Raw genomic sequence first — 6480 nt, forward strand, 5'->3', positions numbered from 1 at the left:
ATTCCATTCTGGCCCAGACGAGCATGGTTCGGGTTATTGAGAATCCCTCAGCACCTCAGAGATCGGATCTGCTGTCTCAGGGTCCGATCAATCATCCAAACCCTCCCTATCTTTTTGTTGTTCTTGTTTTCATATAATATATTTTGATAAGGTTCCCTTTTCCCTGGGTTTCCATTAAAAATACACTGATGGTGAGGGGAAGGGGTGGGAATTTAAACCTTTCTGTGTTTTTTTCCTGTCCTATCGGAGGAAGTCAGTCTCAGGATGTGCTGTCTTGGAGACTTCCAGGAAACCGGATTACCGGTGAGTGTAATACTCATTTCTTCTTCCACATTCTGCCATGGGTGCCCTCCTTCTCTCTACACTCAAATACAGCCTACAGCAGTGATGGCTAACCTCTGGCACTCCAGCTGTAGTGAAAATATGACTCCCAGCATGCTCCATTCTTTTGTATGGAGTCCTGAGAACAGCCAAGCGAGTGTACATCTTGGGAGTTGTATTTTTACCACAACTTGAGTGCCAGTGGTTAGCCATCACTGGCCTACAGTACGTGAGTCACTGCCTTGTGTGGTCTGCTTTATATCTATACTCCTGATACAAGTAAAACTTGTGTGATCTGTCCCATTTCTCTTGATCATCTTTGAGATGCTACACCTTGATTGGAGTCCACATGTGGTAAATTCAGTTGATTGGACATGATTTGAAAAGACACCACCATGCCTAATATAAGGTCTCGCAGCTGACAATGCATATCAGAATGAAAACGAAGCCATGATGAGGAAAGAACTGCCCATAAAGCTCATGGACAGGATTGTGTGGAGGTACAGATTTGTAGAAGGGTGCAAAATAATTTCTGCTGCACCGATAGTTCCAAAGAGCACTGTGGTCTCCATAATTCTACCGACCAGGACTCTTTCTAGTGCTGGCCACCCCACCAAATAAAGTAATCGGGGGAGAAGGGCCTTGGTAAGAGAGGTGACCACTGGTCACTCTGGCTGAGCTCCAAAGATCCCTTGTGCAAATAGGAGAAACTTCCACCAATCTGGGCTTTATGGCAGAGTGCTACACTACACTTACTAGGAAAAGGCTTAATAACTAAACCGTAACACCTGGGTGTTATCGCTTTATACATGGAAACACACAGCAATCTCAAAAGTTAAAATATAATCATCTTTATTTCATCACATGTTAAAATTTTTAAAAAAGTACTAAAACCATATAATAGTCCCATACAGTATATAAGAACCACCTCATGCTTATGCTTGTCCTGAAATGCTTGATAGCCGGATCTCATTGATGGCAAGTGGTAAATAATCCCCACATCCGTGTTACTAGACTGTGTCAAACTAGAACAAACGAAACACAGATATATTAATAACATAATAAAATGACTCAACTCTGGAATCTAACAGGAGTCAGTCTATGTGTAAGGTCTTTTGACTGAAACATGTCACTGGATCCAGTCCCCTTTTTTTCTGCTTAGAAACACAATATAACGTAACCACTAAGACTAACATAAGTACACAATTTGAAACTCCCCTTTTTCCCCACCATAGAGGAGAGAGGGAGCCCCAAGCTCCAGTAAAGTAACCCTATATTTAGGCCAGCATAGACTTCTATTATGATGGAATGCAATAAAGGAATGCCTCTTATAGGCTTATGTGGTGCATGCCATCAAAGAATTCAGTTATGGTCCGTGGTAATGGAATCCATTACGGAATTCATAGATAACCTGAACGCCGAACTTGCAAATCGCAAGTTCGCTCAACACTAGTCCTGAGCAGAGAGTATAAAAAAATTGTGGTTCTGGTGGAAAAGCATTCCATGAGCATGTCTGCATTACATATCAGGGGACAGATCTGTTTAAGGGGTTGTCCCATGAAAAATATTCAAAAATTTTTAAACCAGCACCTGGATCTGAATACTTTTGTAACTGCATGTAATTAAAAATATATTATATCTGTATAGTGCTACCTGCTGTTTGCTGTTTTTCTAATTTCTCTGTCCTGCTCATTGAGATGGAAGCACATGTTCACCTCCATTCTTCAACTGGCACCATCAGCATCCGAAAAGACATATGCATATGAGAAAGGACACCCCCCTGCTTCCCCAAGCTGACCGCTTACAAGCTTCTATTCCTCTTGAAATTCTGTTACAGACTTCCCTAAGGAATTTGTCAGAGAAGGTGCTAGAAGAGTTTTGGAGCTACAAGCACTTTCTTGTAAAGAACTGTACTAACACATCAGACCAGATGGTCTTAGTGTTGAGGACTGTCCCATCATTCTTACCCAAAGTTTCTCCTGTGGTTCACCTGAATTAGGAATTATTTCTGCCTACTCTATGTCCATCTCCCCAAATTTAGCCAGCAAGAGAATATGCATTTCTTAGGCCTTATTCACACGTCCGTTTTTTCTTTCCTGATCTGTTCCGTTTTTTGCTGAACAGATCTGGACCAGATCTGGACCCATTCATTTTCAATGGGTCCTGGAAAAAAACGGACAGCTCAATGTCTGATTTTTTTCAGGACCCATTGAAAATGAATGGGTCCAGATCTGGTCCAGATCTGTTCAGCAAAAAACGGAACAGATCAGGAAAGAAAAAACGGACGTGTGAATGGACCCTTAGATGTTAAAATAGCAGTTATTACCTACCTACAGCTACTAGTCAGCATTCTATGGATGCTGATTATTGCACAAGTTCCAATGACCCAAAATCAGGCCAAAGGCTATCAAAGCATCTTTGGCAAGCTGGATCAAGAACATTTGGGGAGATTTATTAAACATGGTGTAAATTAAAACTGGCTTAGTTGCCCATATCAACAAATCAGATTCCACTTTTTATTTTTTAGAGCTCCTTTCGAAAATTAAATGAGGAATTGGAATGGTTGCCATGGGAACCAGTTTTTCTTTACACGAGTTTTGATTAATCTCTCCCAATGTGTCTTCAGCCTACGAGGCTCTAGAGCAGTAATGGCTAACTGCTGTTGAGAAACTAAGACTCTATGGAATTCTATGCATTTCTATGAAGTTCTGAGAACAGCCAAGCAAATGTGCATCTTGAGAGTGGTAGTTTTACCACAGCTGGAGTGTCGGAGGTTAGCACTCGCAGTTCTAGAGTTACCATCACGCCTTCAGATTAAAACATAGGGAGTCATTTATTAAAACCAGCTTTTTAGACAGCAGTCTTAATAAACCCCCGGCACCGACCTCTACATAACTTCAGCGTATCTACCACCGCTTCTAAATGTAAGCCAGCTTCCTAGCAGGCTGACATTTAGACCATTTTCTACGCCTTAAATAGGCAATGAAAATGATGAATGAGATGGGCCTGCTGGCCTATCCCCTTCCTCGCCCACTTTTTTAGACCTGGTGTAAGCAGTAAAAAGTCACAGATTGCTGTGAAACTAACCGCAATCTGCGCTTTCAGGTTGATAAATGACCGCCCATAGTCTACTAGATCTATTGCAGTCTCCTCAGCTGAGTATGCAGCTTTCTCTTTGGATCATATTTGCCATGTGGCTTCTTGGGCATCTTCTAACACCTTTGTCATGCACTACCTGCTGGGTGTCTCCCCTGGTGGCTCAGCCTTTGGTGTAACTGTGCTGTTTGGAGCCAAACCAGCTACTCATCTATGGATAGCTGTTTCAGGATGATTGCCCCTCAACAGTGCAGAGCAGAGACAACTGGAAGGTTTTAGTAGAGGTTCTGGGGTGTACTATTTTTCTTTTTGGAGAGCACCTAGTAGGCATAAGGAATCTTCTAGGCCATGCAGTGCTCCTCTGGGGAAAAGGTATACAAGTTGTCCGTCTCTCAAAAGCAAAAAAAAAAAAAGCTCTGCCTGACTTATAGGATAACTTTCTTCCAACAGGTGGTGCTGGAGTCACAGCTTTCTTTTCTCTTTTGGAAACGACTCATTTTGTCATTTTGATATCCTTTTCCCGGAGTATCATTGTATGGCCTCTTTACTAGATGTTCTCTATAAAGAGAAATAGTAACACCAGATCCATGACAAAGGCCCTTCATGATACTAAACCAGATTACTTAGCTTTGAGCTGATGAAGGGCAATCATCCTGAAACAGCTGTCTGCAGATGAGTGTCTGGCTTAGCTACAATTCCAGGTTATGTGTAACGGTCTGCTTAAAATCAAACATCAAAAGAAAGGAAGCACATGGAATCGAAAAAGAAAGCCTTTATTATTGTCAATTAAAACGACATAATATTTAGAAAACAGAGTTCCACTTTTTTGGTCTGTGGTCATTAGTTGTTTATTAATATTGTACTGCCTGTTTTTAGGGTGATAGGCAGGAGCTCCGTACAGTATTAGAATGTATTGGCTCCAATGAGCCATAGTTATTGCTTTGCGAAGTCTTGTGAGACTTTGGGTAATAACTTCATAAATTAATTTGTACTGTAAAAAAAAAACAATTCCCGAATACGGGTTCGGTTCCAAGTGGCACAATGACAGTGTGAAAGTGGCAGCAGCATCAGAAGGCCACAAAGTCGCTCAATGACAGTGTGGAGGTGGCAGCATCAGGAGGCCACAGAGTGGCACAATGACAGAGTGGGGAAGTGGCAGCAGCAGCAGCAGCATCTGGAGGCCATAGAGTGGCATAATGACAGAGTGTGGAGGTTGCGGCAGCATCCTTGTGCAGGATGGCACAATGACAGTGTGGAGGTGGCAGCAGCAGCATCCGTTGACCTGAGTGGTTAGGTGGCATCAGCAGCATCAGGAGACCACAGAGTGACCGGTTGACAGAGTGGGGAGGTGGGTGGCAATACCAGTACCAGCTGAGGATGGTGGGTGAAAGAAGGAGCACTTGGCATCAGATGTGTGGCAATAGGTGGGTGGCAGCATCAGAATAGTAGCTGAGGCAGGTAGCCAGAAGAAACTGGTCTCTTTTGTCAAAGTGTTGGTGTAACACCATGGATGATCTAGTCTGATGCATCAGGCATTGGTGGGTGGAAATCCTGGCTGATCCATGCCTGATTCATCTTGACAAAGGTCAGTCTCTCCACATTTTGGGTGGACAGGCGAGTTCTTCTTGGGGTAACTATGGCCCCCGCCGCACTAAACACCCTCTCTGACGCCAAACTACTGGCCGGGTAGGACAGCTTTTCCCGGGCAAACAATGCAAGTTACGGCCACAAATCCAGTTTGGCTGCCCAGAAGTCCAGCGGATCTTCAATGTGGGGTGGCAGGGTGCTGTCCAAGTATGCCACCACCTGCTGGATCAGGTCCTGCTCCATGTCTAGCTGCTTCTGCTGTTAGTGAGTAGTTTCTTCACTAGGCGGATGAAGAAAGCTAGACTCAAGTTGCTGCTGATGGAGCTGGAATGGAACTGCCCTTGGGTCAGGAGCTTGACCGCTCGCAACACCAGCTCCCATGCCACTCTCCTCATCACTACTTGCCCGCCTAGCGGAGGAAGCGGCGGATGTCTCCTCCACATCTTGGCTGGCCAGTAGGTGCTGACCGACTCTTGGCTGGGGGTGTCTGATGTCACTTGGGAAGAAGAGGATGACCGAGTCAACCATTCAAGAACCGCTGGGTTGCTGGTCAAGACACGACCGCTAGATGACACTGGGAGCTCAGGCTTCTCGCTGCGACTCCTGCTGCCACGCCCCCTTACTCTGCTGCGACCTGTGCCTGCGCCAGAAACATTTAGGCCTCTGCCACTCCCCTGTGTAGGGCCTGGCACTTCTCTGTCTGACATACTCTTAGATCAAATAAATAAATAAATAAAAAGAAAATTAAGACACCCCAACAAAGTCTGTAATTTCCTCACTTCACCACACAACGGCTAATAAGCCCTTTTTTCCCACTAATACACGCCAAAGAAGGCTTTAGAACATATAACTGCACCGCTGAACAGCAAATAATATATATTTTTGCCACTAATACATGCCAAAAAGTGCTTTAGAACATATAACTGCACCGCTGAACGGCAAATATATATATATTTTTTTTCTACTAATACACTCCAAAAAGGGCTGTAATTTTCTCACTTCGCCACACAACGGCAAATACTTTTTTTTTGTGCCACTAATACACACCAAAAAGTGCTTTAGAACATATGACTGCACCGCTGAACGGCAAATAATATATATTTTTGTACCACTTATGCACGCCAAAAAGGGCTTTAGAACATATAACTAAACCGCTGAACGGCAAATAATACATATTTTTTGCCAGTAATACACGCCAAAAAGGGCTGTAATTTTGCCCCTTCACCACACAACGGCTAATAAGCCCTTTTTTCCCATTAATACAACAAAAAAAATGCTTTAGAACATATAACTGCCCCGCACAAGGGCAAATAAGACGTATAAATATTTTCTTGTAATAAACCCTGTTAATGGCTGTATCAAACAGCACTTGCACCCCAAAAACAAGAACGGTTTGCTGGAATTACAGAGCTGTATAATTGCAATTTGGATCCACAGTCAGTGCAACAAGGTGTAATAGGTGTCACGATGCACTTT

This window comes from Bufo bufo, chromosome 4, assembly GCF_905171765.1.
Source record: "Bufo bufo chromosome 4, aBufBuf1.1, whole genome shotgun sequence".
NCBI classification, from domain to species: Eukaryota; Metazoa; Chordata; class Amphibia; order Anura; family Bufonidae; genus Bufo; species Bufo bufo.